General features: G+C 40.1%; 1 protein-coding gene across 7 annotated transcripts in view; it reads left to right on the top strand.

Moving 5' to 3' along the window:
- The window catches only part of CSRNP3 (cysteine and serine rich nuclear protein 3), a 106,988-nt gene that overhangs the window by 49,394 nt on the left and 32,110 nt on the right, over window positions 1-25,484 (top strand). The window contains exon 1 of one of the 7 annotated variants that reach the window (XM_074593597.1): window positions 15,826-16,068. The exons of the other annotated variants lie outside the window; for them this stretch is intronic. The gene's annotated coding sequence lies outside the window, so the exon portion shown is untranslated. Of the gene's footprint in view, window positions 1-15,825; window positions 16,069-25,484 lie in introns of those variants that run through there. 7 annotated transcript variants of the gene reach the window in all.

Genomic DNA, 25,484 nt, shown 5'->3' with positions numbered 1-25,484 from the left:
TAATGTAATTGTGCTGGAACAGCTGCCCAGATATAGCAACTGTGAAATCTGTAGTGGAAACCTGATTAAGTTGGTTTTTTAACCACTGTGTTGTCTAACTTAGCTCTATGTGCTGTGTCATGGTATCTGGATCCAGTGGCTGCTTTAAGACATTTTAGCTGGTAGGGATAAGCCCTGGTGAGAGTTACTGGACAAATGCCGTAAATACACCCTCCTCAGTGGTGCTGTCTTGGTCGTATGATGTGTACTCACATAGCACAGGACAGATACACGACATGCAGAGATTTACCAAAAGCTATATATTTTTGAAGGGGATGATCTCCACTATCACAAATGCAACATTTTCCCATGCCAGGATCTATAAAACTGCAGGACAACTGAACAAAGGATATTTCAGGAACAAATAGCATAGTCTTATTTTCAAAAAAGACATAATTTAATTTTATGTGATGGTGCCTGCATTTTAATGCATAGCATAATAAAGCCTGAACCCTTTGTCTGAGGTCAGCCTACCTACTAGAGTCTTCTTTTAGGAGTAGTTAAGCATATAAGGAAAAATTCTTCTCTTCCCTTAAACATTTTCCAGTGGTTCAGTGCAAGAGTTTTTAATCAGAAATCATAATATATGAAAACTTGGAAAATTTATGTGACTATAAATTCCCCTCATAGCACTTTTCTCCCTCGAAGTTAGAAATACAGAATAAAAAGATTAAAAGGCATGTGTCCCGTGTTCCAACTCGGAGAACAACTGCTGCAAAATTTCCCTTGTAGTACTAGGGGCTTGTATTGTAAGTTGTGAGGCCGTGGTTTCCTTTCTGAGAGTCTTGGTCAGATACAAGTATTAGCTAAAAAAAATATATTTACTAGGGATGGCAAACCCAGTATTTAGAGAGCAAAATTAATTTATACATTTTGTTTTTCATATTATGTAAGCTATAAAAATGCATGAGTTGTCCATTTCAGGACTGGGGACCAGTTTAAAATCCCTAAGTAATTTCACTGGAAAAGGTGTATATTATGTAAAGAATAAGCACTTTCTTAGTATCTCTACCCTTTTGTCTGCGAAGAGGCAGATTTTGTTAATAATGTGATGTAGTGTTTGAAATGAGACACAGGGACTTCAGAGACTGGTATTCTAGGCTCTAGAGTTTCCTTCCTGTGGGAATTTGAAGAATTCATTAAATATATCTGTCCAGGAGAGATTAAAGCCCTCTTTTAGCAAGGTGCTTAAGTTATATTCATGAGAATAACTGTGCTGGGACTGTTGTTTTTTAATATCTCTTCTCACTCAAATGAGGCCTTAAAAATCCAGCCATCTAAAATGACAACACAATAAATGGTTAAGGATACTGATAAACAATTTAAAAACATATTATTCACACTTAAATATTTTAACAATCTATTTCTCCCTACCACTGTTTCTTCATCATCATCCCTATTATCATTTTGATTGTTTGAAAAGCATTATAATTCAGTGGTCCAGTGTAGTGCTTAAGTAAGTCTTAGACACGTTCTTGTTATTTCTAATCCATCAAGAGTACCCAACAGCTCCTTTATTTTCTTTATAGCAGTCTAATGAGGTCAGAAAGGTCAAAAGAAACTAGCAGGAAAGGTCAGAATGGCTTATGCACGGGTCCTTTTCTGTAGGCTGATATTCAGCATGCTGGGAATGGGTCAGGCCATACTGTTTGGGTTGTGCAGCAAAATAATGACATGACCAATTTGACAAGTAGTCTTCGTTATCCTTTCCCACAGAATGTATTTCCACGACTAGAGCAATTAGTAGGGATTATCTTTGAGAAGACAAATAAATGGCTTTTAACTGCTTTGTGTGTACTAAAATAATGCTAGATGGTTTAAATTTTTTCTGTCTGAAGAATTCTCTTTTTGTAAATTCAAATGACAGGATATTACCCTGTATCAGAAGAAACAGTACTTTCCCATCCCTTTACTACTATTACTTAGAAATAGAATTGTAAAGTTTGTATAAGGCTTAAATTTTCAGACTTGCCACTATAATTTCCCTTTTTTTTTCTTTTTTTTTTCACTTTGTTATTGAAAATAATGCAAAATAACTGCTGATTGATTTCCCCCCCCCCCCCCCCCCCCAGTTATTTTGACTTGTTCAATGAGACACATTCTCTATAACTGGTACTCTTGAAGAATACCTTTTACTTTTAATTACTGAGAGTACAATTGTGGGATTAATAACAATAGGATGTTGCTTGAAATTTTTTTATTAGTTTTAATATGGAGAAGGTAGGCATGGAATAGTTAAACTGCTTGAGGTCTCACAAAATTACTTATTAAAAACAGCTTTCAGGGTTTTAACTGTTTATGGAAACTCATTTCAGGTCTCTGCTGCCAGTCCAATGCTAGCAGTTAGACAGGTTCTCCATTTTATAATCCAGAGAAATGTTTTGAAATATAGCCAGTAATTAAAGTGTTAATAACACCTGTATAGTGAGAATAACAGCTTTGTTTGCTACATGCTAACTGCTTGGCAGTTTCTTTGTAATATCTCTCTAATAAGAACGTGTGCTATTTGTTGCTAGTTTTTATTCTTACTGTTGAATTGTACACAATCAGGCTGTGGCTTGAGAGTCCTCATTGGTTACCCACTGTCTAATAAAAATTCCCCTACGCTGTATGTGACATTTAATGTATATGTGGGCCTCTGAATTTTTAGCCTTGTTTTCTGAGGATTTGGCTTTGGCCATTGTGTGTTGGATACAGAGGGTTCCAGTGCTCCTACCACTAGCAGAGTCACCTTGTCTGTATGCTTAGATTGAACAAAACATGGAATATGGGGACAGGCAGGAATTTTCGCTCCAGTTCTGGTTCAGGCTAGATTTGACTCAGCTGTCAGCCTGTCTAGTATTTCGGATTTTGGCTTTCCCTACCCCCATCCGTAGTAGTCTGAGGTCATTGGTATATTTTCACCAAATTCTCTGATTTTGTGTGGCCAAGTGATACCTTTTATATCTAACACTTTTTGCTCAGTGCATGTTATACTTTGTGAATTTTGCCTCTGAGTTTGCTGGAGGGTTTGGATTCAAGGGAATTGATTTTTACTACTTTTTCTTTTTAATGGATAAAATTATGTTCCTAGCAAATGTTGGCAGTCAGTGTCAGAGTATTTCTGATATTCTCATTCATTTACTTTACTCTGTCATTCAGTTACTTTAGGGCCCATGTGCCTCATTTTCTGCATACATACATTAGATAGAAATGTATTCCCTAGATCTCAAAATAAACATTTTGGCCTCATCTTCCACAACCCGTCTTCAGGAGTTTACTATATTTCATCTTCTGAAATGTTGGCTTGCCTGTGCTTTTTCCCCCACTCTTGGTTCTTCCAATCCTCTAATTGCTACTCAGTTTATTTTTGAAAAGGCTCTCTGTTTTTCCCTTCCCCATACTACTACTTTCTATACAGTTACATTTTTAGTGGCCTTTTCATTTCCATCTGTACTTTTTCTAGCTAATCTTAAAAAAAAAAAGAAGTTAATTTATGATGTCTGTGCTAACAGTAGATGTATCCCTCTCAGATAAGATTGTTTTCCAGTTTGTCTCTCCTCCAGGATAACTAACTGAACTCAGCTGTGAAGCAAAACAATCTTATGGAAACTTTTTAGCATTTTTCATCTCAGGTATCACAAAATCCTGGCCTTAACAAATGCTTTCTTACTGTGTTCTCATGTATCTCTAACGCTGCTTCGAAGTTGATGTTACTTTCACCTGCTGATGCGTCTCTTTGTATCCCCTTTAGCATCACATGTTTTTACTGCCATAAAAGTATATTCTTTGCCTCTTGAAATAGAGGCAAGTTCTTCTTGGTCTTCTCCTCTCCACTTACCTCTGAGCGTTCATTAGTATTGGCAACTTTTAAAATTTTTGATTCCCATGTTGTTTCTAATGTTTTGGAGCAGTTCCTGCAAATGTATTTCATTAGGTTTTTTTAATTCTTTTGTAAAACTGACCTTTGTCGTTCTGCGTATAAAATTTTCAGTCTGTGTGTAAAAATAACTATTATGAGATGAGAAGTGATACCTCTTTGTTTTCTCTGCAATCCGAGCTCTTTGAATCCACCTTTGTTTCCTGCTTGACATTTAAGATATTTAGCTTCTAAGGCTATGTATCAGAGAGCCATTTAAAGCTGTATGTCAGGCCATCTATATCTTTTAAGGCTGTTAACGCTGTCATTATTGTAGTATGATAATCTAAGGATAACCACTGGGCAAGGTTTGTGGGGAAATTCGTATTTTTTAGTTAGATTAACTTCTACAGTTAGAAAAATAGACAGGCTTTTGTGTGCATGACCCCCTTCTCATGTCCTCAAAGGGTTCAGGTTTCCTAGTCATCTTAGCTGGTCTACTTAAAGATAGTGCTTTTCTCCACAAACTCTGCCTGTGTCATTGCTTGACATGCTGAGTGTCATGACAAGGCTAGCAATTGTTTATCTGGGACTGTTCCAATATGATGATGAATGTAATTTTTTTAAAGAGTTGTTTGCAACTGCAGGAAAAGAATAAGAAGATCAGCACAGAGTATGTACCAATTTGCTGTTTTAAGTATTTTACAAGCTAAATACGACAACTCTTCGGGGATTCTCCCAGGACTGGAGATAATGAGAAGAAAACTGCAGGATACACAATGCACAGTTATGAACTCATTGCCATTTTAAGTGATACGAAATATGTTTTCTGCATGTAAATGGGGCCACTCCTGTCTCTCAATCTAAGACAGCCAGGGCAGCGAGAATGTCTTTTGCTCTGGAAAAGTAGGACAGTTGGCCCTGGCAAATCTTTATACTTCATGAAATCTTAAATGGCTGAAGTCTGCATTTATGACCCTGTATCCTGGAGGCTTACACAACCGCTGCCGACAGTGGACTTAGGGCAGGAGGAGAGCAGTTCCAGGCAGGCAGCTAGAGCAGTGGTAGGGTCACTGAAATCTGCCCACCCCAGGAGATGGAACCCACAGGAGATGGAACAAGACAGCCAAGGAGCTTGACTTCCTGCTCTTCAGTCACAAAACTGGTGTGTTCCTCTATGAGCTTGAAGCTGTTGATCTGGTGAAAGTCTGTTAACAGCAAATGACAGCAGGTCCTGATAGCTTGCACCTTTGCTGTAACCTGGAACGTCAAAACAGGCACATTGACTACACTCCCTCTAAATATCTGGCAAGATGTGTATTATCTCCACTTATTATAGCAGAAATAAACAGGATCATCATGTTCCTAAAAAGAAAAATACTGTGTCATTATATATGACACATTATATATGAGATAATATTATCCTTAGTGCCTAAAGATGCTGGGCCAAAGGGATAAATCTAGTTGAGAAACCACATTCATTGCAGGAATGCCAAAAATCACACTGAGGTAGTAATCGCTTCTTTTCTGCAACATGGGAAGCTGTCAAATGATGCAGCTTCCTATCAAGTGGTATCCGTGGTCCCTACAGTCCAAGTTTTGTCTGTGCCATAAATTGGTGCACCTTATCCAAAGTATTAGAATAGAATCCTGGTTGGAAGTCTTACTTATTTTTTTATCTATTCATTGGAAAAGAATGTAACACAACGTAACAGGCTGAAAAAACTGCACTCTTTAGGGACTGTAGCCTGACGTACTCAACCCATGACTTGTGCTTCAGTAGGTGTGATAGGTGTATCTACTTAATACTGTGAACAAAAATCTAACTGGAACATTAAGTCCTGTAGCTGGTAGGTATCAATCAGTTCAATCAAAAAAAAAAATCACGAAGGTTTCTGAACTGGTGAAAACTTGAAAGACATTTGGGCTATAAAAATGGTCTAATAAAAGTCTTTATTTAGTCCTGATGCCTTTTAGGTAGAACTCTTAGATAAAGCAATTACTCAATTACCACTTCTACAAAATTAAGGTAGGTGACACGGCTGAAGTGCCTCTACACCAGTGCATGCAGTATGGGCAACAAACAGGAGGAACTGGAAGCCCCTGTGCTGCTAGAAAGCTACTACCTAGTTGGCCATTACTGAAACTTGGTGGGACGAATCCCAAGAGTGAACTGTGGCTATTGATGGGTACAGGGTGTTCAGAAGGGAAAGGCGAGGAAGGAGAGGTGGTGGTGTAGCCCTGTATGTTAGAGAGTGTTTTGATTGTCTAGAGCTTAATGATGGTGACGATAGGATTGAGTGTTTACGGGAAAGAATGAGGGGGAAGGCCAACAAGGCAAATATCATGGTGGTAGTCTGTTACAGACCACCCAACCAGGATGAAGCGGCAGACAAAATATTCTGTAAGCAGCTGAGAAAAGTCTCACCATTACAAGCCTTTGTTCGTGAGGGGGACTTCAGCTTATGAGGTATCTACTGGAAATACTATAAAGCAGAGAGGAAACAGTCTAGGAGGTTCCTGGAGTATGTGGAAGATAACTTCCTGACACAGCTGGTGAGTGAGCCAGCTAGGGAGGGTGCCCTGCTGGACCTGTTGTTTGTGAACAGAGAAGGACTTGTGGGTGATGTGATGGTTGGAGGCTGACCTGGGCATAGCGACCACAAAATAAGAGTTTCTGATTCTTGGAGAAGTAAGGAGGGGGGTCAGCAGAACTGCCACCTTGGACTTCCGGAGGGCAGACTTTGACCTATTTAGGAGCCTGGTTGACAGAGTCCCTTCGGAGGCATTCCTGAAGGACAAAGGAGTCCAGGAAGGCTCGACATTCTTCAAGAAGGAAGTCCTAAAGGCGCAGGAGCAGGCTGTCGCCATATGCTGAAAGAAGAGCTGGTGGGGAAGAAGACCAGCCTGGCTGAACAGAGAGCTTTGGCTGGAATTTGACGGGGTGGGGGTGGGGGGGGAAGAGAGGTTATGACCTTTGGAAGAAGGAGCAGGCAACTCAGGAGGACTACAAGGAGGCTGTGACGTTATGCATGGGGAAAATTAGAAGGGCGAAAGCCCAACTAGAACTTAATCTGGCTACTGCTGTAAAAGACAATAAAAAATGTTTCTACAAATACATTAACAACAAAAGGAGGGCTAAGGTGAATCTTCATCCTCTGTTGGATGTGGGAGGAAACATAGTGACCAAGGATGAAGAAAAGGCTGAGGTACTTAATGCCTTCTTTGCCTCAATCTTTAATAGCAAGACCGGTTGTTCTTTGGGTACCCAGCCCTCGGAGCTGAACAACAGGGACAGGGAGCAGAATGAAGCCCCCATAGTCCAAGGGGAAATGGTTAGTGACCTGCTACACCACTTAGACACGCACAAGTCTATTGGGCCAGATGGGATCCACCCAAGGGTACCGAGAGAGCTGGCGGGAGTGTTTACGAAGCTACTTTCCATCATTTACCAGCAGTCTTGGCTAACTAGGGAGCTCCCAGTTGACTGGAAGTTAGCAAATGTGATGCCCACCTACAAGAAGGGCTGGAAGGAGGATCCAGGGAACTACAGGCCTGTCAGTCTGACCTCAGTGCCTGGGAAGGTTATGGAGCAGATCATCTTGAGTGCCATCACTCAGCACATACAGGACAACCAAGTGATCAGGCCCAGACAGCATGGGTTTATGAAAGGCAGGCTCTGCTTGACTAACCTGATCTCCTTCTGTGACAAGGTGACCTGCTTAGTGAATGGGAGAAAGGCTGTGGATGTTGTCTACCTAGACTTTAGTAAAGCTTTTGACACTGTTTTCCACAGCATTGTGGTATAGCATTCTCCTGGAGAAACTGGCTGCTTGTGGCTTGGATGGGCATACTCTGCTGGGTGAAAAACTGTATGGATGGCCAGGCCCAAAGTGTTGGTCGACAGCCAGCTGAATGTGAGCCAGCATCAGTGCTCAGGTGGCAAAGAAAGTCAATAGCATCCTGGCTTGTATCAGAAATAATGTGGCCAGCAGGAGTAGGGAAGTGATTGTCCCCTTGTACTCCGCACTGGTGAGGCCATACCTCGAGTACTGTGTTCAGCTTTGGGCCCCTCACTACAAGAAAGACATTGAGGTGCTGGAGTGCATCCAGAGAAGGGCAACGAAGCTGGTGAAGGGTCTAAAGCACAAGAGTTATGTGCTCTAGGTGGGAGTTATGAGCACAAGAGTTAGAAGGAGCAGCTGAGGGAACTGGGGTGGTTTAGTCCAGAGAAAAGGAGGCTGAGGGGAGACATTATTGCTCTCTACAACTACCTGAAAGGACGTTGTACCAAGGTGGAGGTCAGCATTTTCTCCCAAGTAACAGGCAATAGGACAAGAGGAAATGGCCTCCAGTTGCACCAGGGGAGGTTTAGACTGGATGTTAGGAAAAATTTATTCACGAAAAGGGATGTCAAGTGTAGGAACAGGGTGCCCAGGGAAGCAGTTGAGTAACCATCCCTGGAGGCCTGTAAAAGATGGGTAGACATGGTTCTTAGGGACATGGTTTAGGGGTGGTTTTGGCTGTGCTAGGTTGACAGTTGGACTGTATGATCTTAAAGGTCTTTTCAAACCTAAACTATTCTGTGATTCTTTGATTCTGCAAAAGAACTTACAAACTTGAGCATGTTGCAGAAACGTTGATCCTTGCACAGTTTCAGGGCATGTGACTACTGCAGTTATCCTTTGTCCCCTCGGCAATTTAGACCGAAAACATAGTGTGTCTTCTAACACCATTTAAAAACTGTGTAATCAAATTTTAAATCAGCAGTCCATTTTGACCACTGAAGTCATCCTAGAACTGTCCACTGATTTGCTAATATGAATGTGGTTATTTAAATATTGCTAATAGATCTCCTTCCTATATGAAAGAAATGTCAGTCAGTATTTCTTAGAAAGCATATTTCCGAATTGTAGGGGCTTACTTTCTGAAGCTTTAGAATGTTAGAATGACATAGTAAAAAGTTTGCTGTAAGAATATAGCGGTTCATGTTTTAACTTGATGAAAATCTTCTATATATGCTATAGAATTTATTTTGGATGCCAAAATACATGATAGGTATTTTCATTTAATTTCTTTAACACTAATTTCAGGGGAAGTGAAATCATTACCATGTTTTTAGGGTATGAGGAGAGGGGTCTCCTTCAAAATACTTTTACTTTCTTAATGTAGTCTGTTACCGTGGAACATATGGGGGGAAAATGTGTTGTGTTCTGCTGGTAGAGAAGACTCAACATAAGCAATAGAATTCCCCTTGCTGTGCTGATGTTATCAGTGATGTTGGTACACAAACAAGTAAATAAAAAAATTATATTCAAGCTCTGCTGAATACACATACGGGAAAGAAATCAGTGCTGGCCAAATGGAAATGGACAATTTAATAATTCTCTATTAAATGAGAATCAGTTTCTAGGCTTTAAAGGTTATTTGAAAGAGTGAAAAGTTACCATACAACCTAAAATTCAGTGTCCTTTTAAGCTTTAAATGACAAATCCGAGGTGGTGTGTGGGACATACAAAGGCAGGAAGAAGTGTTGCAGCGGATTCACTTCCTGTGGAATGAGATCCTAAACTGATGATTAGCAACGCAAGGCAGCCACCTGATTTTATAATTTAGATACCTTCTTGTCTATAAGATTAAAAGTCTACTCTATATTTTATTCCTAATAGTGCATTGAATATGTCTTGTGTTGTAAGTTGGGATGCTTCATAAACTGCTAACTGCTATAAAATGTAAAAAATTGTTTGCATTGCTGCTTAGATCTGTCTGTGTGTCTATTATATCTTTTTAGGTCTCTGCTAGAATTAAAATACTTGTGTTTATGGTAGACAGGAACAAATTCAAAGATTGTAACAATGAAAGATTCATCTTCTGGTTGAAGATAAAAACTAAAGATCTTGTCTGCTCCGCTGTGGAAACTGTGAAAGCAAGAATGAGGCAATGTGGCTGGTGTAGCAACGGTGGTGCTTTAGAAAGTTCTGTTGATGACAAATCCAGTGAGGAGAGATGGTCTGCTTCCTCCTGACAGGATTTTGCTCCTGTTTCAACTGCATCGACTCAGGAAACTTATTTTTGGTTTAGTGTGGTATAAGGGGGACTAGAAGAACCAACCAGTTGGAGAAAAAGAAAAGGAGAAAATACTAGCTATCATGCTTACTTCAAATATCCCTTAATTTTATTTACTTTTAAATGTTTTGCTGGTCAACAGCCAACTGAAATCTGTAAGTTGGAAAGTGATACTATGAGAAAAGGTGTGCTTAGTAACCAAGCAAGAGAAAAGGGATGGAGTAGGGAGTATGTCAGTTAATTAAAAACAAAAAAGCACCTTTGTTTCTTCTCATTATGTCTTGCAATTTCTAACTGCACCAGGCATAGCTCTGTGTAGTTCTGAATTACTCCCCGGCATGGATCATGTTGCTATGTCTGAGCTGTCATGGAAACTGGCTGGAGCGAAACAGGCTTATGAAGCACATACAAGACAGCACAGGCAATCTCACTTCTTAAAGTACCTGCCTTCTTCTAAGTCTTTATTTTTTCCTTTTCTTTTTTTAGTAAGATAGCAAGCAGTTTGCTCTTTAAAATAGAACTTTGTTTTATTTGAGAAACTCAATGCTCTGCTGGCGTTTTGGACGATGGCTGTATCGAGCATTACAGCAACACAAAATTAATTGCTTTTGATTATTCACATCATCTAATGCAACAGCAGTCGAGATTCTTCTGTTGCTTGGCTATACACCTTTCAGTACATTAATTTGCCTGCCAAAGTTAATATGTTCTTTGATTTTGGTGGTTAACCAACAGCATTGAGAAACGTTGTGAAAGAAGAAACAAGCTCTGTATGTTTACTGCAGAGGAGTATTTTTGTTGCATATGGTAGCTCTTCCAATGTGTAGTACCATTGTCATGGTTTAACCCCAGCCAGCAACTAGGACCACACAGCTGCTCCCTCACTCCCCCCAGTTGGGATGGGGGAGAGAATCGGAAGAGTAAAAGTGAGGGGGAAAAACTCATGGGTTGAGATAAAGACAGGTAGAGCAAAATAATAATTGAGATAATAGGTAGAGCAAAAGCTGTGCGTGCAAGCAAAGCAAAACAAAACAAGGAATTCATTCACTGCTTCCCATCGGCAGGCAGCTGGCAGTTCAGCCATCCCCAGGAAAGCAGGGCTTCATCGCACGTAACGGTTACCTGGGAAGACAAACGCCATCACTCTGAAGGTTCCCCCCCTTCTTTCCTCTTCCTCCCACCTGAGCCTGACATCATACAGCATGGAATACCCCTTTGGTCAGCTGGGGTCAGCTGTCCCAGCTGTGTCCCCTCCCAGCTTGTGCACCCCCAGCCTGCTCGCTGGCAGGGCGGTATGAGGAGCAGAAAAGGCCTTGACCGCTTAGCAACAGCCAAAAACATGAGTGGGCTATCAACACCATTCTCATCCCAAATCCGAAACAGCACTATACCAGCTGCTGGTGAGAAGGTTTGTTTTATCTTAGAAAAATGCAGGTATTGTAAGATGTAGCAAGAACGTGTTGTTAAAAACAAGGTTGTTTTCAAGAGCTGTTGTGCTAAAAATCATCAGGAAGTGCTATGCTGTTGTACACCTCGTAGTATGTGTAAAGAGAATTCATTGTTACTCTGTGCGTGCTTTGCACCACGTGACTTGGGAAGTCACTCCTGGTCGGGGAGGTATGAGTCAGAAACAGAGGAAACTATGTGTGTTGTCCTTCAAATTGAGATAACAGGGCAAATGTGCCAGAAATAGGAGTGAAGGGTGGCAGCTGGCAGCCTTACGTTGACGTGCTTAGGGATCACTGTATGAAATTTGGAGATGGGATTGCTAAGGTGCCAGAAATAAGAACAGCTTCTCACAGGCCTGTCCTTCAGTTACAAGGTGCTTTCTCCATCCATCTGTTGATCTGAGGATGTCTTCTTACCTTTCAAATAGATTTTTGTCTGTTTTCTTGCACTTCACTGGCTAGACTCTTATTTCAATATATGGTTGTACTTCTTTGTTGAAAATGTCATTTAGGAATGAGGAAGTTTTTCATATTTGTGTAACTCAGGAACCCAAAGTATGCTGTTCTTTCTGAAAGGCTACTGAAATCCATTAAGCCCCCACTATTTGGAACCGAGCAGTTTGTGTGGCACTACTTGAAGATAGTTTAGCTGTGGCTGTGATGTATCCAGAGAAAGCAAGACATTTGGGGACAGGGTGAGGAAATTTATTTGATTAAATTATATTTGGTCTGGAAAGAAAGATGTAGAATTTATACTTAGGACTATCCTACCCCATTGTTACTGACAGTAACTTCAGATGGAGAGCTTTAATTAATATTGCGCCGTTTTCTCTCATAGATAGGCATTTTTAATTCTGTAGAACAACAACTGTAATGGCAGAGTTCCATGGGAAGTTTGCAGCTGTGCCTCATCTGTAGCTCAAATGAGAGGAGTTTGCATGTGCAAAGTTTATAGATCTTACCAAGGAGTGATCACAAACCATCTATTTCTAAACCTGAAAGCAAATGCTGAGGCGTTTGGAGTTGCTGCTGCTGTAGGTCATACAATGCAAACCATGGCATGCTGTTTTGTAAGAGCTGGAGTAGAGCATGTATGGTCCACTGGACACGCTTCATAAATCCGGGACTTCAGATCTTTTTTGTCACTAGACTGCAATAGAGAGTTACAGCAAGACACTCTTTTTCTCAGCTGGTGTGGAAGTTCTTGCGTTTGTGGTGCACTTGGAGAAACTGGAGCTCTTGCGTTTTATTGAAAGGTACAGGATTCAGCCCTTTAGAATAACAAGGCTTTGAGTGCAAGTTGCCCCTTTTTGTTCCATAAAATTGAATGGTGCTATCCCGATAATTGTTTTGATTCGTATCTGATTCATCCAGATCCTGTGATACAGAATACTGAACAGCAGATTAAACGCAATACCTAACAAAATAATTTAGTTGTGTAAGGTGGGAATGATTTGAAGTTCAAATCATAGGCTTAGTCTGTTTTGTGATATATAGGGCTGATCTTGCGTTGTTGTGGTGGTTTTTTGGTTTCGGTTTTTTTTGTTGTTGTTGCTTTTTAAATTCTGTGTAAGATCTGTATTTCAGTGCATATAACGTGTGTAAAAGTACTCAAGTTTAAATGCATATAGGGTTGAATAAACCAGACTTTATATAATTATTCCTTACTAATGATGGAGATGATTCAGAGTCAGAATTTCCTTAGCGGTTCCCTTTTGCTGTAGCTTCTGTGGAATGGGAAAGCACAAGAATGTTCCTGTGAATTGATTTTCCTACAAAGCAAATGTGGGATGTGACAGTTTACCCTTATTTACAGTTTGTCAGCAGGTTCTTGATTCTGTTTTCATTTGGATTCACAAGGAACCTTTTATTAGAGAAGAGAGAGCCCTTGCTTACCTTGACTCCCATGGGAGACCTTGGGTGGAAGAGACTGCTAAGCAGTTGCGTGTCATTCTCTTGCTGTTGTTTCAGCGAGAGGTGAATTTGGATTCTCCTGGAGGAGTCCTGTCTGTTACAGAAGGAGTACCAGAAAGTATTGCCTCATTTGTGACAAGGGAGGTCTGGGTTCCGGCTACTGTGAAATTGTTGGGTGATCTTTATCTCCTTTCATGGTGTCAAAAAGGCACTTCCCCAATAGTATGTTTGTGCAGAAATTCAACAAAATGGCTCTCACAAAGACTTCCTTCTATTTAGTAAACCTGTAAGAAGAGAGTATGGGATGGAATATAATTTAGCTACCTAAAAATGTTAAATTAGAATTAGGAAATCCCAAATTCCACTATGGAGGATTGAGGCTTCCCTCCTCCCTACCACCTCCCCTCCCAACCCTGAAGACTGATTAACTGAGGCTGCCTTTCCTACAGCAGGAAGACCGCTTGCTGCTATTGTCTCCTGCAGAAACAGCACTTTCCTGCTAACTGGTTTAACTGTATCGTGTCCTTGAACATGTTTTCCTCTAACGTCCTTTCAGGATTTGAGAAGTGCTCCACAGTGTGTATAACGACACACAGAAAATGTGACAATAGTACTCTTTCCCTGATCTGATTTTGTTCTTTCCATCTGTCAAATATTTGTTTTTTTCTTTTTTCCCCCTACTGCTGCTGCAGCAAAAATGCCTGCCTTTTGTTTATGTCTTCCTACACTAGCATTGTGACATCATCAATGATACCGCCAGGGGAAAAAAAATATGCATAGCTGTAGCTAAACCAGCTGTTCGTTAGCAACACATCTAGTCTGCTTTCATTTCTTCTCATTAATATATACGTGGTAGTGTTTCCTGCTTAAGAGATGTAGAAGGTTCTCAGCCACGAACCATCTGCTCGTTACATGTCTTTGGGTAGATAAAAATGGTGGCATTTTAAAATGCACTCATACTTGATAATGGAATTTTTTATTAAATAAAATGAATGTGAGGGTCTAGAAGATATTCATCACTGGATTTAGTTGGAGGTAATTCTGAATCCTTTACTAACCATCTTCTATAATTCAGTGTCATCAATAGAGACTGCATATCAACTGTTAGAAAACCTTAATAATACATGATGAGCAAGATGCTGAGAACAATAAAGAAACGGGGAGTTTTGTCATTGATCTGCATGATGACACAGTGAAGCGCATGAATCTGTGTTCGTCACGCTTGTCCCTTCTTCCATGCAAATCAGTGGCAAAACTTCCACGGACTTTCATAGGACCAGAATAATGCTAACAATGTGCAACAAGCTGTCAGTTATTCTAATCGGGGGAGATCTTAAACAGAATAAGTAGGTATTTCATTTGTGGAATATTAATGCGAAAACAGTTTCCTTTTGCCATCTTATATTTTCAAAGTGCTATGAATTATTCCAGAGATAATTGACTATTTCATAGAATAGCAGCATCTTCGCAATGTTAATATTATGGTTAATTACGTGTTCAGTAACAGTTTTCAGGGTACAGAAGAGATGCTCATTTATTATCACTAGCTGTATGTTAAGAGTTTTAAATTAGAATATTCTGGGAAATCACTCTTTAGTAGGAGTTAAGCTATCTCCAAATATTCCAAAATGGATCCCCGATACTGAGAATGTATCAGTGAAAAAATTGTTACATATTTATCTTTTTATATAAGTGCTTTTGTAATTTTGAATGTAAATATTCACTTATTCCAGTATAAAATGCTTAGGTAAATAGTAAGCTTTTAACCAATATCAAATGTTATTTCAATGTAGAATTCTGTGTTTAAAAAGACAAAACCCAAACTAAACATCCCCCCCTCCCCCCAAAAAAAAAAAGGAAACCAACAACAAAATGACAAACCCTGAGTATCACCAGCTATTTATTATCAAGAAGAGATTAGGCTTCATCGTACTATATAATTTGTCATTTGGATTTGAGACTAATCCTTGCTCAAATGGCCAATTCTTATTCACCTGAGTAGTCTCACTGAAACCAGCAAAACTAATTTTATGACCAAAGATTACGGGATAATGCCCTTGACTGATGAGAGAAATTTAAATCAGGGGGCTGCTATTTAGGAACAATTTTTCATGCAGAAGCTCGTCCTCTACGTAAAGGATAAACACTGGCAGATTAAGTGTTGGCAAAATATTACCTCTTCAGAATATTAATCTCAGCATCCGCTGTGTGTCGAGCAATGCAGACAATGCACAGTTTTTGCCACTCCCCGCTAGAAAAAATTACTTTTAACAACTCTTGAATTTCTACTTGAACTCGTGTTACAATAGGAGTAATAATAATCATGATAATTAAAAAAAAAAAAAAAAGCTGAGGGGATTTCCGTAATGACTGCTGTCTTAATGAGGTAAAGAAGCTTCAGAATTTGTTATTCCTTCCTCATAGTAGACCTCAGCTGATAAAAATATCCGTAGCCGGTGAAATCAGTGGCATGCCTGGCTTTCTCCGACAAAACTCCCATGTGATCACAGAGGCAGCCTCAGTGAGCCTGAAGCTGCTCAGCAAGCAGTAGGTAATGAGTCTTTGTGCAGAGCAAAGCTCTTGTGGCTGAACAATAAAGCATATGGTACCAGCAATAAAACACAGTGCTGGGAAATTTAAGAAGATTCTGCTGGAACTAGGAAGACAGTGAATATGTCAAACGTTATAAAATGATGATCAATCTGGTTTGGTTCCTAATTAATAAAAACAGTGCATGGATGGGAAAAACAACAATTTGAACAGGTCAGTTGTTTTATAGATTCTTCACACACTTCAGTATTTTAAATATAAGCGGGGTTTTTGCTATTTCCTTGTTGTTAGTAAAGCCAGGGGTTTTTTTTTGCATTTTGTAAGGTGGGATTGGAAGGATGCACATCAATGTGATACCAAGCTGAATAAATTGTGTAAGTTCTGTGATCAGATTCATTGTAAAAATATTTGTACTATTATTCCTATGCAATTCAAACTTCAATTGTGCATGGAAAAACTGAATAGCAAGTAAAATTTAAATATATGCTAGATGGATCATTTACCAGTATCATAAAATATTTAGCAACAACAATCGATTATTCTGCTATGTATTCGAGACTAATTCTTTCTCAGTAGGAAATTTGTCGCGTCTGTGTTTGGTTTAAGAGTATAACATTGGAGCATATCTAACTGCGCTTATATTTGGTTTTTTCCTCCACGTTTTTCTTGGATAATTTTGAAAGTGGTGTTTTGTGTTATTTTTAATGCAATTGTATACACATAGGAATGCTACGTTGTAGCCCTCTGCGTTTATTTCACTCTGATATTAATGCAAAATACATTATTATTTTTCAAGCAAGTATTCATTTCTCATAATAGTTCTTAGTTAATTATACATAATATTTTATTTTTTGAAAACCGCCCCCAAAGATTTTTGTGGCCTGTGTTTGTCTCACAGGGGGTAGACATTTAATTTCTCAGTCATATCACATCACAGAGAAATTAACGGCGTAAAAGTTTTAATCCATAAATCTCTTTATAGCAGTGTTTCTCTTCCTTCTCCAGCACTCAGAAATCATGAACTAGGTACGCTGGCGATGCCTCGAAGAAATAGATATGTTGATTTTTGGAGAACATTTCCGCAGGAGGGAGGTTGAGCCCTTGAAAAGCGATCGGGGAAAATAAAGAAACAAAAAATAAAACGTAGAGAACGGGATGTCATTTTCCTGCGAACTTACGATTTCGATCAGGAAATGTTCTTTACAAATGCCGCTTTGACTAGTTTAAGGCCGTGTATTTTGTTCCTGTGTAAATAGGGGTGACAAATGTCAGCGCAGCCCCAGGCTGGGGCGCGTGGGGGTGAAGTGGCCGCGGCTGTTATGAATGCTGATGAGCGGGGTGCGCTCCCTTGTGTTCCTGCCCTTTCACTATTGTGTCTGTGCGTGATGCTAATTCACGTGGGTGAGCAGAAACAAGCTCTGCATAAATTAGACCCATCGCTTTCCCCACGAACTCCCTGCCCTCTTTAATTAAAGAAAAATAAAATAATAAAGCGGGGGGGGGGACGGGAGGAAAAGGAAGGCCGGCTGCAGAGCCGGGGGTGGGGGGGAGATGTGGGTCTCCTTGGAAACGGCGGCGGCGGGCCGGCTCCGGCCCGTCGCGTGGGGGGCGGGGGGAGGCGGCGGTACCAGCCTGACACGGGTGGGGGCCCACGGCCCCGGCCGCGCGGTGCCCGGCATGCCCTGCGGCGGGGGCGGGGCCGTGCACAGGACGGGGCGGGCGCGGCAGGGGCGCGGGGTTTGTGCGGGGCCCCGGCCCCGGCGGGAGTCCGTCCGCTTCGCCTCCTTCCTCGGCGCGAACGGCGGCGGAACGCCGCGGGCGGACCGCGCTCGGGCTCCTGCGGGGGGGCGGCTCCGTGCCGGGTGCTGCGCGGAACAAGAGCTGCCCGTGCACATAAATGGCGATGCGTGGCTCCGCTTTGGCGGGGGGCTGGTTAGATTCAGAAATCCGTTGTGTCTTTAAGTGGGGAATTTTCCAGTTATCAATATCAGTAAAACCGAGGGAAGGTGCTTTGCAATCACTCTATTAAAACATTTCTCATATAAAAAGTAATTCTACGTAAAACCCCAGCTGTAGCTTGCTATGTCTCTGAAAACAGGCTTGTTCACGTTTTAGACATTAGCTTTCAAAAGGATGTGTTAAAGTATTTGTTTCTTCGTACTGCTCATATGCAACCAGAGATTTGTTTAAATGGAGAGCACTGGTAAAATCATAGTAACGCTTCGGGTATTTACCATCAGATTGGATGGAATATGCTGAACTTGTCACTCTATGCTAATTTAAATGGCATATTGTTGTGCAATTATCATATACTTGCTATATTTGTCTAAAATGAATACAGAGGATTTTAAGTTTAGATTTATGAGGCAGTTAGGTACTTCCAGTAGGTACATACAGTGTGCACTGAAACAACAATAGCAACATCCCTGTGGAACACTATTCCCACTGTTATAATGGAATCAAAACTTTGATTCCTGCCTTTTCCATGCAGGAAACAAAATGTAAACGTGGATCAGGATCTTCGTGTTATAAAATGCACTCAGTATTAAGTCATTTGAAGAACTTTAAAGAAGAAATCCAAAGAATTCCTGAAGCAAACAGGTGTTTGGTGTTGCTGACAAGTTATGGTAATTCTGAAATACACTTTTTTCCCCATGTAAACTCCATTGAAACTATGGTTTATATAAGCACTTGGTGCTGCAATTTGAATGCTGCATGTTGAGCTCCTTCAAGCATCGTAAATAAAACCAAATCCTTCTGCATGCATCAGACATTTTGGAGACAGAGACACGATTCTGATCTCCTGTATTATTGAAGTTTAGTGTTAATTCTACTAGCCTTAATTTACTTCCAGATCTCAGAAGCCTGAGTCTGACATGTGATGTTTTGGTTTGAGCATGCACAATGTTTGTTGTGTGTCTTAGATTTTTGGTCACATTTGTTTATCGGAAAGAGGAATTTGCATTTGTTGAAAAACACAGTGATTTGGACAGATGTGATAGTTGAATAATAAAGTTAAAGTTAATATTAACTGAAGACGTGTAAGTCATGGTTTAGGGTACGTAAAGGCAAATGTTTGGAAATTTATTCTAGAGCTTAAATATTTTCCCTGAAATAGCAACAGATGATTCTGCCATCTAAAACTCTCGCATGATCTTAAAAGGTACTTCTAGTAACTGAAACTTGAAGTTCAGGGTGTTTTTTCCCCCTGAACAAGCAGATGGAAGGTCAGGCTGAAGCAAGACAGGTATAATCTCATACAAGATTGGTAAAGCTGTCTGGAAGATAAATTCACATGTCATCTGTCAGTATCTGTCTTTGTCCTTGCTCTGAACCAGTTATGATGCTGCGAAAAACTGAATTATAAGCATGCCATTCCCTCAGTAAAACATCACCAAACACCATCGCATCTTTAAAATGTTGATGCTGTTTGAAGTCCTGCTGGTGAGTTTTGATCACTATTGCTTCGTTGCTCTTTTGTAGGGTTTTTTTGACCCTGAAAAAATGATTGAATGTAGATAAAAGGCAGATATGATTCATCTACAAATGCATACAAGCAAAAAATATTTTCTAGGTTAAAATAGCTCTGCGATAAATAGCATGGCTTTAATTTCTCCATCTCTCTACAAAGATGGATACAGTATTCTAATGAAATCTGTGATAAATTGGAGTTGTGAATAATTGCTAAAAAAAAGTAATATGGAAAACTGTGGGCTTTTTCCTCTTTCAGATTTGCATATAATTCTTTCCAACGACTCCCCTTCCTCTAGCCTTATCCCCCACCCTCCAAGAAGGTTTGCATTTTTAGGATCTCTGCTTCAGTTCTCCATCACTTCATATCTTTTTTTTTCCACAATGAAATAGTGAAAATGGCAAAAGAAACATAAATGTCTATCACCATAAAAATTTAGTGGAAAATCCGCTCGATATGTAAGTTCTCTGAAAGCTAAATTAGGGATAAAAGGAAGAGGAGCTGCTTGAGTTTTTCATGGTTTTGTACGTTTAGATGCAAAAATATAAGTAATGATTCTTCTTAAAACATAACATCAAAATGTATCGGACCACTTGCATTTAGGCTTTCTGATGAAAAGATAGATGGCTTTTAGTAACTACTTCATAAATCATTTCATGAAATATTTAACTTGATGTCCTGATTCAATTTGGGGATGGTTAGTATCCTGCTCTTTCATGAGCAACAGGGATTTGCATATTTATTTTATTGTCTAGTGTGAAGTAGTAAATATGGGCTACATGGTATGGAGCCTGACCCTCATCAGTCTTTCTGAGGGATGTGGGCAGGAACTAGAACATCATTTACCGATGGTAGCTTCACCATCCCGTGTAGTCCTTGGATTTTGATGAGGAAATGCAATCAAGTGATGCTGTTCTGTAGGGTAAGGCCGCAGAGTAAATAAGCCTCCATGTAATTGTAGCTTTCATTAGCGTGCTGCCCCTTTGAGGGTAGCGAGAGCAATTTGGGGTCATGTTACATTTATTTATTTCAAACTGGCAAATTATTTCCGTGCATGCCTAGAAGTAACTCACGTTTTTCATCCGTGCTGCAAATCGGGATAAATGGGTCTGTGCTGAGCTCTGTGCTGCTGCAGCTGTTCTGGTGTCAGTACCTGGGCTAGCTGGTCCAAAGCTAGCTAAGGGGCCACCTGTAGCCCCCTGCAATGAAAGTCCCGTCTGCTGAAAGCAGCAGGAGCTGCTGTGGTGTCTCTGCAACCGCTGTGGCATGACCACATGAGCTGGGCAGGACAGGCTGACCAGCACCGGGACTTACGTCTCCCTGCTGGGGGTCGCAGCCGGGGGAAGGCAGCTGCTCCTTCAAACCCACCTCCCCGGGCGGCCTCTGAGTGGGGGCCGGGGCTCCTCCGGCGCCCGTGGGCATCTCCCACCTGAGGAGCAGCTGGCTGGTGCTTCTGGGAGGATGACAGGTTGGCATTGCCGTGGCTTCAGGAGGAGGCTGGGTTTTTTTGAATAGGGATCTGAATTTGATAACAAACTTCCCAGTGATTTTAAATCTGTTCTTTATTGTAATTGAGCAAAGCCTCCTTTTAATGTGTTGCATTAGCATGAATATGTTAAAAAAGTAAGCTGGATTGTAGAGGTTTTCAGTTGTACTTCCTAAGCGATGGTGATCTCTACTAAATGTCATTTGTGCGGGGGTGAAAGGATATACAAAAAAAATGTTAAAAGCCACAAAATGTATTTGTTAATTGTTTTTAGTGTGGACAACAAATGACAGGATGAACTTCCAGCATGAACTGCGACAGCTGAGCAGGCTATTCTCAAGCAAACGTTTTTGTCTTCAAGTATTTTGCTGGGGGGGAGGGAAACCCCATGACTCCGGGGGCACTTGGAGCGCTTGCAGAGCTGCCATTGTTTTGCTCTCTTGTAGTACCAGAGTCTTTATTGAACCGTTCGCTTTCAGAGTAGCTCAAGGTTTAACTTTGTAGCTTTCAATTAAGTCACTCAGTTGTTTACCATTATGCCCTCCTCACACACTTTTATTTCTAAACAAACATCTTTTAATAAAAAAACGGAAAAGTGAAAATTGCGGAGTATTAACCTTCTCATCTCAGCTCCCCTGGAAAATACAGGATAATCAGAATGCTGCTAAAGCAAAATATCATAAAATATATCAAATAAAAAAAAAACCCTCGGGTTGAAAGTGTAAGCCACATACCTTCCCAGCAGTGCTTTTTAGGAGAGCATAGGCCAGATAATTAATTTTGTCCCAGCAGAGTCCTCTGGCTGAGATGTCAGTGAATGGTCATAAGGTGCTTACAAGTCAGGCAATGCTATGGGAATGGGCTGGCTGCTTAGTTTCTATTCATCACTGTCTCGGTGACAAGAGTGCCTTGGGAATTGGATGGGTACATACTTGTTATTAGACCCGCAGCTCTTCTGTCAGCCTTCTGGAAGAGTTTTCAGCTTTGAATTATAAAGTGAACTGAAAGGGATTTTAGACATGTTTATTATGATGCTAAGTCACTACGGCCATAAACTCCAGATTTTCTTCAGTATTAAAAAAAGAGAAGTCAACGTTCAATTTTAACGCAATTGGGATCTAATTTTAGGTCAGAGAATCATAGAATAGTCAGGCTTATTGTGGTCTGTAGCTTTACACATTCATGTTGTGATAACAGCATATACCCTTCCTTCGTGTGCCTTTGTGTCAAGTAAACGAAGGTACACATGCACAGGTCGGGAAAGACCTATGTGTAATTCTTGCTGGCCAAAAGTATGAAGTTACTATTGGAAAGATTGGCTGTAATTGAAGACGCACTTTAAAAATCCTCCCTTTTTAGGTTGTTACTTATTGAAATTACTGAGACAATTACTGGCTTACAGAGAAATGTTTTAGTATACATGTGTTGTCCCTCTCATAAAAATCAACCGTTTCATTCTGGGATGCTGTGGTCACTAAATTTGGGAATTCGAAATCGTAGTATAGCTGATCTTTTTGACTGATTTCTTAAGGAAATTAGGCTTATGCAGTTATGCTTTCTCAATGCCTGTCATATTGTCCGATATGTCTAACATATTTACCTTTTTATGTTTTTTTAACCTGTTGCCTTATTTCATCTGAGCTTGAAAGAGAAGTAGTAGATCTTCTTCAAGTATTGTGCAAATGGGGGGTGAGATGGAAAAAGAGAGAGACTGTTAGTTCAAAGCAGTGAAAAAAAAAATTTGCACAAAGACTAAATCCCCGATTATCAAAGTAACCACATAGAGGAATGCATTAAACACCACAACCCTGGGGAAGACCATCAGTGAACCAGACCCCCTCCTGTGCCTCAGGTAATCCCATCCAGAAGACGCGAATCTATAAAGAAGCAATTTCCGTTCGTTTCTCAAATTTTTTTTTTTTTGTATACTTGAAATGAAATTCTACTTGTATTTTCTAGCAGTTAACAGAGTAGCTTATTTTTACCTTGTGCTGTTCATAGAGGAGAAGGTGAATTGACAATGCTCTACTTATGTGTCACTGGCAGGAGGAATCTTATCAGTTGTTGTATTGTATAAATTCACTATTTCCCGCATTGTTGTGCATGTTAGGGTTTGGGGAGTTTTGGGTGAATTTCCCCCATCAGTGTTTATTGTTGAAATACTGTTATTGCTAAAAATTTTCAGGGTTTCTTAAATAAACATATTGGTTTTCCTGGTTGAATAGATACACCGTGTATGGTGAAACGTCAAAAAGCAAATAATAGAAACAAATATTAATTTCACGTCTTTTATTTTTGAGTATCATTTTTTGTGGGCCTACTTAGGACTGTCTGGGTGTGCATTAAACCTGCAGATTGTAACATTATATGTTAGTTGTGCATTGTCCTTGATTTAGATGGAAAGCTTGAATTATTACAGCCATAAAGCTATTTTTGAAGATAGTAGTTTCAAAACATCACAGCCTTCCAGTAGATATTAATAATTTATATTTTCCAGCACGAATAGTTTTATTGACTCTATTCTCCAGGGAGAAACATGCACTTAAACATCTTTTTACTAATTTTGGCTTCATTTGAGGCCAAGCCTTGAATGAAGTCATGATTTTACTCTCGTGTCATGGAGCTATATTCATTTCATTGGTGGCAATTGAATGTTGGCTCCTGCTGACCAAAATGGTTTTTGTTTCTAGGGGCCTGTTTCATACAGTCTTCCTCAAATATTTCTGCTAAAGAAAATAGTATGTTTTCTGGTATTTATGAGCGGCTTTTTAGTTTCTACTATTATCTTTCAGCTTCCCAGTAGAAAAAATCCACAGAGTAACCTCTTCAGGAAGTGTTTTGGGCTACCAGAGATGTTGGTCTATCACGAAGTTGCTACTAATAGCTGTGCCAAATATTTATTCGATATCTTAAAAACGCACACAGCCCTGTAATGAGGGTATTAGAGAATTGGGTTAGTGATGTTCTTTCTAATTTTAACATTTATTACAAAGATAAAACCAAGACGTTATGGGAGATTTTTATGGTTTTGGTGTTTAAAAAAAGAGAAAAGAAAAAGGAAAAAATGAAAAGCCCATCAAACCCAAATCTTTCGATTGGTTGCTTGTAAGTTGTGAGATGCAAAGAACCAAGCTCACACCGTAAGCTTTAAATGACTTGTTATTGAAGTTGGAAGAACATGAATCTGACCATTGTAGTACAAGGGGCTCCACAGCAGTTTCCGTGTTCTCCCGCACTGAAAATCTGGAGGTTCCTGGAGCTCCCAGATCTGTGTCCGTGCATGCACCGGCACAGGAGAAGGTATTCCTGCAGCTGTGCCTTTTCTTGGGTGGATGTGGTAAGACAAAGGGATCGGGTTGGACAAAATCATCCGCCAAGCTGGAATTTGAACGCTGAGTTCAGGAGAGGAAAGTTGAAACAGTCTCCATTAGGGAACGTGCTGAGCATGCCTATTGTATAACGCTGCAGCAATACGAAAACGCAAATGGCTGCTGGCTGTGCACAGCCAGTGCTTTAATATCTCAGGATTTGGTGCATAATAAGCTAAGACCATTTTTTCATGCTGCCTATATGATGAATTCTTATTAACAATATTTGTTAAGGCATATTAAACATGTATGCACAATTCAGTTTTACCAGCGTGTGACAAAAGAAAACGTATGTAAGTAGAGCAACAAAATTTGCAGAACTAAGCAATGAATAATTGGCAAATAGCATAATTTTTGCAATCATATGACCCTTTACCATGTATTTATTTTGATATCCAAAACAATGTATATTTACACTTCAGGGATGGCTGTTGGAGCTAAGAATACCTTTCACAAGACTACTGCAAATGGTAACTGTATTAGGGCAGTGTTCCGCTTCACAAATCAGTTCTGCTGAGAAGCTGGGCGTATTAGTACAACTGATCTGCTTCTGCTGATTGTGCTGCTTGTTCAAAGTGAGCGGAGCTAATGCAAATCCTTAGCTGTATGTTCAGATACATAGCACAGATGAATACCTGCTGCATGACAACACTCAACTTCGAGGACCACCATATTTTTTTATATCTGCTTTGTTTACCTTTGCCTTTATAACTTGCTTCTAGCGATCATGACAGTGCATGGCTTTGCTATTTCATTTATATTTCTCTTAAACAGTGAAGGAAACTTGAACTTTTTGGATCGGAGTCCAACTTCTGTAGGAAAGGAGGGGTTTTTGCAACCTTTTACTTAAGCCTTCGGTCCCTTCTCATCTTTTTTTTTCTTTCCAAATTTACCTCTTCCATTGCGCTGTTACTCAGTCCTTACTGTCAGTTCAGGCACATCTTTGACATTTGAGAGCTGTCTCCACTAAAGATTTCAAGTCTTTTCCTTAAAGTTCTCGGGAGTGAGAATGCTTTTCAGCCACTGTAGTTGCAAGATTTCTTTTCATTATTATTATTTTTTAACACAGATAAAACAGTTTGTCCCTTTTCACTTTTTAAATATTTTTGCAAGTTTAAACGTACGTGAAGGTACGTATGAAACTTGCAAATGAGATGAGAGAAAATGGGCAAAAAGTGGGAGAATAAGAGCAAGCTCTTCATGTTCCCCTTTCCAGAAGAACATATTTAGAGGTCATAATAGCCAGCATAATTGATTCCTGCCAGAGGCAGTATGAATTTATATCTTTACCCTTGACTTGACT

The sequence above is a fragment of the Larus michahellis genome, chromosome 7, assembly GCF_964199755.1.
Source record: "Larus michahellis chromosome 7, bLarMic1.1, whole genome shotgun sequence".
Taxonomy (NCBI): domain Eukaryota; kingdom Metazoa; phylum Chordata; class Aves; order Charadriiformes; family Laridae; genus Larus; species Larus michahellis.
This window is presented reverse-complemented; position numbering and strand designations above follow the sequence as displayed.